Raw genomic sequence first — 9865 nt, forward strand, 5'->3', positions numbered from 1 at the left:
TCAACTTGCAAAGACCTTCAACATCAATGCCGGCTCAATATTCGCCTTCCACTTCAGCAGTTTTCTAGATGAGATTCATCTGTCTATGTACCGTCTACGTTGCTAATTTTGAAAGGTTATAGATGTTGTATGTGAAACTTGGTGCTGGTGCAGTTGTGTAATGGGGTAGCTAAGTGCTGAAGCTATATGATATTGTACTCTGATGTATTTCAATTATTAAATCATGCTTCCTTAGTATGAAAATGAAATATATTGTGTGCTTAATATGAAATGTCAATTATATTAATAAATGGATTATTAATAATAGGACATTTAGCCTGCTAATTGGGTTTTTCTATTGCAAACGGTTATTGAGAAAACACCTTGGGCAATGACCTCGGGCAACGCACACAGTTTCCAGGAATAAACCGTGTTGGATCAATGAACAATCACACACGACATCCTCTTGAAAACTGTTTGCATTAGGCCACCTTTTGCAAATGTTTACCACATAAAAAGTGTGTGTGATGGACAAACGTGGCCACACAGTTTCTTCTATGCACCGTGTGTGATGCCTTCAATAATGCAAAAGATAAAGATGTTAATATCATCTGCAATGGCAATGCTATCACAAACGATTTAATGGGGAAAATTGTGTCTGACGTACCTGCGAAGGGAAACGTTTTCCTTGGAGTGACTATGCGGGATATATATACGAACAGAAACATACTTCTTGGATTAACTGTGTGGGATGTACATGCTAACGGAAACGTATTCCTTGGATTGACTGTGTGGAATGTACATATGAACGGAAACGTTTAGTCGGGACTGACTATGTGGGATGTACTTATGACCGCAAATGATTTGGCCTGTATAATTGTATTTTTTTAGCACAACTGTACGTATAACCGTATTTGATCGCTCGCCCGTCGCACACGACCTCATTTTGCCGAGCGTGTGTGCTAGGAGGGCCTATCCCCGACGGTTTTTGGGTCGTCTGGGAAGGACCCCCTATCGCAGACACTCACTCGGTGACGGTTCAGAATGCCGTCACGGAAAGGGGTTAAAAACCATTTGTATAGCACCTCGTTGTACCAGTGTTAGTGCCATCTTGGAGGGCTGTGGGCTAGTAGAAACCCTGATGGGAGGCTTTTCCGACTAGGGCTCTTGATCCAATGTGAGAGCTACACATACGCCTGTGTATCTCTGCCAATAGCTTTAGCCCCTCTTCCCTGTAGATGCACTTCAATTTCACACCATTTGGCCTCTTTCTGTACAGAGTGTCATCGACAAACAGGTACATACTGGACCGTCGGCCTACTTTTTCAGCTTCTTCTTGCTCTTTGGGAAGTTCTCCTGTTTGAAGGAAATGGACTATGTGTTGCGCCCAAGTTGGAGCCTATGGTTCGACAACAAGGACTAAAGGCACCTCCTCGTTCGTGGGAGTGCTCTCCTCTACCGCGAGAACTTGTGGTTCTGTAGGAGGGTGCTACTCACCAACAGAAGTGGGGTTACCCCCGTCAGCCTCTCTACCAGCAGCTTCGGGGAGTACTGTGTGGAAATGCTTGTCGGGGTTCAACTTTCTTCTTTTTCTGGCCATCATTGAAGGGGACACTGACGGTTGAGTTAGATGGAGGACAAAAGTCTCTGGTTCCATAGGAATCTTTTGCGAGGCGCACTTTGACAAGTGATCAGTGATGCTATTTTCGGCACGTGGCACGTGCTCTGCTTGTAATCCCTCAAAGAGCTCTTCCAACCTCCTAACCTCTTCCACATATGCCTCCATCGACGGACTCTGATAATCTTTGCTGACCTGCCTCACCACTAGTTGAGAATCTCCATGGATAATCAGTTTCTTGATTCCCAACTCCACTGCAACTATGAGTCCGGCAAGGAGCCCCTCATACTCAGCAGTGTTGTTGGTGGCCTTCTCCCGGGGAAAGTGCATTTGAACCACATATTTGAGATGCGCTACGGTTAGCGCGGCAAGAAGCACGTCGGCTCTGGCGCCCTGCAGCGAGAAAGCACCATCAAAATACATGATCCACTCCTGAGGTGCCTCTTTGCCGGGGAGAACTATCTCTGGTACTTCTTTTTCTAGAGTGAGCATCCATTCTGCAATGAACTCTGCTAATGCCCTGCTCTGAATAGTTGAGGTGCTTCCATACTTTAGGCTAAAGCTTGACAGCTCTAGTGCCTACTCGACTATTCTGCCTGTGGCTTTGGGGTTCCTCAATATGCGATGCAGTGGAAAACGGGTGACAACTATGATCTCGTGGGCTTGGAAGTAGTGGTGCAGTTTCCTCGAGGCCATGATAAGGCTGAAGATCAACTTTTGCAGTCCAGAATACATTGATCTAGCCCCTGCAACAAGGAGCTGACAAAGTACACTAGCTAGTGCACTACTTTCTTCCTTGCCACCATTTTAGGATCGCCTTCGCTGGCTTGCTCCGCCTCCCTCCGGTCTGTGTCAAGTCCTGCTACGGATGGTTTTTTTCCATCTCCGGAGGGTACAGTTGCTACGGCTGCTTCCTCATCCACTTTGCATTGCGCCACCAGCGCTGCACTAACCACTTGATTTGTTGCAGCTAACTATAACAACAACGGCTCTTGTGGTTTAGGCGCGACTAAGGTGGGAGCAGAGGAAAGGTAATCTTTCAGGCCTTGCAGCACTACTCCAGCTTCCACGGTCCAGTTCATCAGGCTTGCCTTCTTCATGATTTTGAAGAAAGGCAAGGCGCGCTCGGCAGACTTGGAGATGAACCTACTTAGTGTGGCAACGCACCCAATCAAACACCTTACGTCTTTGACAGTCTTGGGCACTTGTATTTTCTCGATCGCTCTGATCATGTTGGGGTTGGCCTCTATCCCCCAGTTGGGACACAAAGAAACCAAGGATCTTGCCGGATGGGACATCAAACATACACTTCTCAGGGTTTTAGCTTCAAATTGATCTTGCATAAGTTTGCAAAGCTCTCTTCCAAGTCTTGAATGAGTGTTGATCTGTCCTTGGTCTTGACCACTATATCATCCATATAACCTTCTACATTCCTATGCAGCTGGGGTTCGAAATCAACCTATATTGCCCTTGCGAAAGTAGATCTGGCGCTCTTTAACCCGAAAGGAATTTGTACAAAGCAGTATGTGCCACATGGAGTTATGAACGCTGTCTTCTCTTCATCTTCCTTGGCCATAAATATCTCATGGTACCCGGAGTACGCATCCAAGAAGGATAGCAAATCACACCCGGAAGTGGAATCAACAATTTGATCAATGCGTGGCAGGGGGAAAGGGTCTTTTGGACATGCTTTGTTCAAGTCCGTGAAATCAATGCAGAGCCTTCATTTCTCGTTTGCCTTGCGCACTACCACTGGATTCGCTAACCAAGTTGGATGCAGCACCCCTCTGACCAAACCAGCTGCTTCAAATTTCTTGATTTCCTCGGCAATAAACTGCTACCGCTCTAAAGCTTGCTTTCTGACCTTCTGCTTGACGGGCCGAGCATGAGGACAGATAGCAAGGTGGTGCTCGATTACCTCCCTGGGAACACCGAGGATGTGAGATGGTTGCCAAGCAAACACATCGATATTCGCCCGTAGGAAGGCAACGAGCGCACTTTCCTAATTGTCATCAAGGGTGGCGCTGATGATGAATGTACCATCAGTGCTATCCTGCCTTGCCGGAACCCTCTTCACAGTTGGTGAAGCAACCTTGGGTCTCTTGCTAGTGGAAGTCTCCGGCAGGTCATCAACAGGCACAGTGCACCCCGGAGAGGCGCGCTTCCTGGAGTCCTTGCCGACAACCCAGCTAGCCTTCTTCCCCTTCTTTGTTTCCTTAGCGGGAGCTGGGGCTTCATTTGCCTCAGCTGCTACCGCGTCCTGATACATCTTGTCCACACATATGATCGCATCTTTCTTATCTGATGGGATGGAAATGATGCCCATCGGCCGTGGCATCTTCAAGGTGTTGTAGGCATAATGTGATGCTGCCATGAAGTTTGAAAGAGCTGGATGACCAAAAATCCCATTGTAAGGCAAAGGAAGTTCAACAATGTCAAACATGACCCTCTCGGTCCGGTAGTTCAGTTCCTCGCCAAATGTCACAGGCGATGTGACCTTCCCCTTGGGTCGGCTCCTGCCGGGGTTGATTCCTTGGAACGTATCCGTGGCTTTGAGTTCTTCATCAGGGATCTGCACCTTGCCAGCCACTTTAGGGGAGATCAAGTTCAGCCCAGCCCCGCCGTCAACTAGCATCTTGATTACCTTGAGGTTGTGGATCATTGGGAAACCAACAACGGCAAACACCCTATCGCAGTGGTGCGGTCAGCGTGATCCTCTTCGTCAAAAATGATAGGCGTGCGGGACCATTTAAGTGGCTTTGGGAGTCTGGAGCTGGTTCTACGGCATTGACATCACGTGCCCATTGCTTGAGCTGCCAATGAGAGGAGTGCAAAGATGCACCCCCATCAATGCACATGGCTTCGATCGCCTTTTGGAATTCTTGTTCACTGGTTTCTTCTTCATCCTCTTCATCACTCCCGTCATATACTTCTTTCTTTTTGCGACCTCTACCAGATTTTTCCTTGTGCTGCGGGGCATTGCCGCGGCGGCCTCCTCTACCACCATGACCTTTCCCACCAGCACCCTCTTGGCCTCTCTCCCTATCGTGTTCCTCATATTCAGCCTTTTGCTTCTTAACAAGCTGCTCAACTTGGTGACACTCTTGGAGATGATGGCCTTTGGTGTGGTGGATCTTGCAGTATGGCTCGTCGGATTGTCCGGCTTTCTCTACTGCCGCGACCTCCCGGCAATCAGCGCACGTGGTAGCTCCCTTGCCAGGGGCCTCGGTCTTAGCCTTTTTGCTAGCACTAAGATCACCAAAGCTCTCCACGGACAACACTGCCTTCTCCTTGCGCTTCTTATTGCGCCTCCGGTTCCTCTTCTTTGGGTTGCTGGCACCTTCATCATCTTCTGAATCAATCTCGATGCCAGCCTCCTCCCCGAGGAGTCCCCTCCCTTCTTTAGCCCGAGCACACTTATCTGCCAAGGTGTACAACTCATTGACGATCTTGGGCAGCCAGACATTCATTTTGGCTCGCATCCTTCTGTTGCGCACGTTCGAATGGAACGCGACAATCATGGCCGCTAGGTGTAGTTCTGGAATGTTATGGTGCACTCGACTGAACCAATGTATATACTTATGCAGATCCTCCCCTCCTTCTGCGGAAGGACCTGCAAGTCACTGGGCTATCCAGGCTCCTGGCGGCCACCTGTGAAGGCGCCAAATAACTCATTACACAAATCAGCCCATGATGAAATAGAGTTTTTCGACAGGTGCATCAGCCATGATCTCACATTTGGCTTAAGTGCCAAAGGGAAATAGTTGGTGAACACCTTCTCATTTCTGCCTCTGGCGGCTTGAGCGGCAATTGTGTAAATGCTCAAAAACTCTGTCGGGTTTAACTTTTCATCGTACTTCTCTGGCAGTTCAGGCTTGAAGACCCGGGCAGATGGCCAGCGGACCTGCTGTAGCTCACGAGTGAAGGCAGGGCACCCAACCTCGAAATGCAAGTACCCGCCACCACTGGGCGCGGGCTCGTCATTGTCTGGGCCATTGCGCTTGTCCGATTGATGGCGTGCCTCTCGGCGTTGCTCTATGGTCACGCGCGCACCTTCCTTCCGGCGGTCTTCCAGAACTCGCCACTGATCTCGACGACTTTGCGGCTCAGACGAAGCCATCTACGTATTGTTAGGATCGCTGAGGCTGCTACTGGTCCTGCTATCGCGGAGGGGGTTGCACTATTGGTGTAGCTCCCTCAACACGACCAATGTCTCGGGCAGCCGTCGTCGTTCGTCGGCATTGTGACGGCTCCCCATGCTGTGATTTACCAGCCTCAGCAAAGACAATCAAACTCTGGATGGTGGCCCTCCACTCATCCATCTTGTCAGTTGTTGGTTGAAAGTTTAACAGGAGTTGGGCCCACATTATTGCTTCCACTGATGTGCTTGGCATGGCTAACGAGGCAGACCGCCGCGTCGCTCGACTTATGGTAGAACCATCAGGTGCGTCACCGCGTTCTCGCCATCGAGAACCGGTCGCCAAGGCGATCTGTCGGTGAGTAGGCCGGTCTTGGGGGTGAACGACTCCGTTCGGCGCTCCGCCCTGCCTGCCTCGTTTTGGGCAAGGTGTGCGCCTTGTAGCTGCACCCGTAGTGAGCGCAACCGGAGGATTGCGTCTTGTGCCGGAGCAGGTGTTGTTGTTGCGACTTCATCCGTTAGTGCGGCGGGGAGGTAGAGACCGGGTGTTCCCTCCACCTATAGCTTCCGGTCCAAGCTCGCCAGGATGCTGCTGATGCTGCCCATCCCCGGCATTTCCTGCTCCAGCTTCCGCCGCGGGGGACACAACAGTGGCGCTGCCTGTGCCGGTCGTGTCGCCCGTAGCACCCAACTCACCTAACGCCACCGCAGTGCCCACGGTGTCCGCGACTGCGTGTGAGGGGGCCTTTGAAGTGGAGGGTGTGCGGTTGTGCCGGGATTCTTCTTGGGCGCCATAGACAGAGAAGATGATGACGAAGAAGACGATGATGAAGATCGACGAGCTGTTCACAACTTCGGGTTCGCGCAAGCGATTCCCCCTACCTGGCACGCCAAAGATGTCATGGGTGGATATGATCACCTATGGGGCCATGAGCCCCTTGTGGTTCGACAAGGGGGAGATCACTTTGCACAAAAAGTGGAGGCCATGATGTAGCACGACGATGAGACTCTGGTCATTTTTACCCAGGTTCGGGTCCCTGGAAAGCATACAAACCTACTCCTGCTTTCGTGGATTGGATGGAGGAACACAACAACACACAGTGCTCAAGCCCGGCAAGGTGGCCTTGAGGGAGCTGCTACGCGCGTTCAAGTGTGAGAGGGTCCTAATGCTCCTCTAGTTTGCCCTGGACCTCCTTTTATAGCTCAAGGGGTAACCATAGTGGCAAAACAGACATTATCTCGAGATTAGATAACTAACAGTGCTATCATACCTTACTCTGGAACTTAGGACATAATGCCATAAATGCTACCTTAGGTGTCGTGCGGGGGTCCATCCCCGGCAAGCTTATATCACCGCTTAGCTTGCTTTGCTTATCATATTGACATGCCCTTAGACGGGTGTCACATGGATGTGATCTGTCTTCCAGCAGGTCGCCATGTGCTTAGTGAGGGGCACTTAGCTGCCTGGGGGCTCGACACCGCATCGATAAGTGACTGGCGTTGTGATGTTTGGTGGAGCGGTGGTAATTGGCCTGTGCCTGTCGGGGGCCGAGCTTGCCGGGCCTTCTTTGAGGGGTGCATGCTTCGGTCTCCAGTCGCCTCGGGGACGCGGCTGGAGCGGTTTGGCTTTGCTTTGGCTTGTTCTATCGACCTTGCCGGCCTCGCCTGGTCGGCAAGGAACACTTCTCTTGGAACCCTTGACTTGTATGTTTGGCTTGATCTTCTTGATACGCTCCTTGATCTCACGAAGAGCGGATTTTCTGGCTCAGCCTTGTGTTATACGTTGGTGCTGAATGCATGATTATCAGCACGCTTGTGTATGACTTGTCAACAAACACGAATGTTTGTTGCACCGACACTTTTCTCCCTCTGTTCACACATGGCAGCACTGTCCCTCTCTCCCATTTCTTTATCCAGCACCCCAGGGCATCCAAGGCCACCCACACTATATTTACTTCCCCTAGAACCCCTAGACACAAGTGGTTATGCCCACAATGCCTAAAGAGTGACACGGTGTGCCCATGGCATGCTCTAGAGTGCACTATAGTGCACCAGGGCATTGTAGCGGCCCTCTGCCCGATGCCACTGATGACCTCGAGCCTCCCCCACGCGCCTGCCAATGCCTCTCGACGTCCGTAGCATGCTAGCATGCCGCCCCCCTCCTTCCTCTCCCTCTCCAGTTCACCCCGCGCGTGCCCGAGCGCCGCACAAGCTCTACCATTCCTTGCTCACGGACGGGACTCTCCTCGAGCTTGCCCTACTCCTCCTCTCTCCCTAGCACCGTGCACAGCCCCCACGAGCACCGCTATGAGCTCCTGGCTCTCTCCCTCGGCCACCAGATCCGATCCCGCGGACGACAGTGAGCTCCATCCACGGTGAGCCGCCGTCCAGCCTATTTAAGGCCACCTAGAACCCTTCTCTCACCATCACTCGACCTCTCCTACTCCCAATCGTCCTCCTACACCACTCATTCATCTCCAGAGCCACCCGAGCTCGAGCTCCGCTGCCTCGGCCATCCGGCGTCAGCGAGGTAGAGGCCACCTCCGCCCCTGTTAAATTCAGATATGGAATTGCCTCAGCTCACTGAGCCTTCCCCTTGTGTTCCCCTTCGATTGCCGCTGGAGGCGAGCAGAGAAAACTCCTCCTATAGCTCTGCGGCACTGCCCCCTCATCGCCGGTGTCCCAGGCCACCCCGGTGACCAACTCCGGCACCCCCCGAACGGCGACTCATCCCTGAGGTCGTCTGTGCCCCAAGATCACCTCGCTATCGACCACAACACCGCCGGTGATCTCGTCGCCCTCACGGACGCAGGGTTGGAGATGACAAGCGGGCCCCGCCTGTCATACTAACCCCTCTCTCTCACTGACGGGTGGGTCCCACCTATCAGGTTTGAATATGTCACGCATGCGCGTACCGGTTCACTCTGTCGGCTAAAGGCGTATTCTACCATTACGGCTTCGACGTGGCAGCCTGCGCGAGCTGGATCCCAGCTGGGCCAGCTCGGCTACGGCTGTTCTGGCCCAATGGCGCGGTGCTTTTCTTTTTCTTTTTCCAGAGATATTCTAAAATCTGTAGGAAATTCATATGAGCTCCAAACTTGATGATTCAAAATACTAGTGTCACCTAAAATCGTGGCCTATTTAATAGGCTATAGTGAACATTTTTACTATGCCTAGTTTCACTATGTCTATTGACTATGTCATTTATTCACATAAGTGAACTTCAAAAATCCATATGCTAGTCATGTAAACTCCAAATCCACTGAAACCAATTTCGAAATGTTTATAAAATCATGCCTAATATAATGCGTGCTTTTACTCATTTTATAAAAAGGCATTATGTAAACTTCTTGTAGATCATTATTCCCTTGATTCCACCAAATTGAAATGTTCAAAAATCCTCATTGATTTAGTTCCAGTAGAACCACTTTTGCTATTTTTCATATAACCAAAGATGTCCTAGAAAAGTGGAATTCCTACTTTTAAAGCACTTTTATTTTCTTCCATGTTGTGTTGCTTCTTGTGATTGCTTTCGACATTAGTTCATCAAGTAGATGGAGTGCTTGGGGAAGGACCAGAAGAGTTGAAGAGTTTGCTGAGCCAGGCGGGCAGCCCTTTGACCATGATGAACCCTTTTTATTTTATAGTAGCATTTCCTTTGTTGCACCGAATGCATGATATCTTGGTGGTGGCAACCTTGCTTGGCTTGCCTCTGTTTGCATGTTTCCGTTCATACTTGCATTGTTCATGACTCTATCCTTGCATAGCGTTGTGTTGGTGGGAAGTAGATAGATGCTTGTATAAGCTTGGCTACGCAAACAGGGTGAGGATTATGCATGGAAGGAACAAGTGTGGAGACTTATGAAAACCCCATCGGGTGACACTAATGCCCTTGGGAGATGATGTTGAGCTAGGTCACTACTTGGGAAAGAAGTGGTGTACCGAGGCAAGTGAGTGTGTTGTTTCCGAAAATAGATTAGATTTAAGATTTGATGACCTTCCCAACCAAACATGCCACACTACCCTTGTATGGGACGGGGCATAGGTTGTCCATAACACACACTTTTTATGTGGAAAACGTTTGTGCAAGGTGGCCTAACACAATTAGTTTTCTAGCGGAAGTCGTGTGT

The sequence above is a fragment of the Aegilops tauschii genome, chromosome 7 (genome assembly GCF_002575655.3).
Source record: "Aegilops tauschii subsp. strangulata cultivar AL8/78 chromosome 7, Aet v6.0, whole genome shotgun sequence".
In the NCBI taxonomy this organism is placed as follows: Eukaryota; Viridiplantae; Streptophyta; class Magnoliopsida; order Poales; family Poaceae; genus Aegilops; species Aegilops tauschii.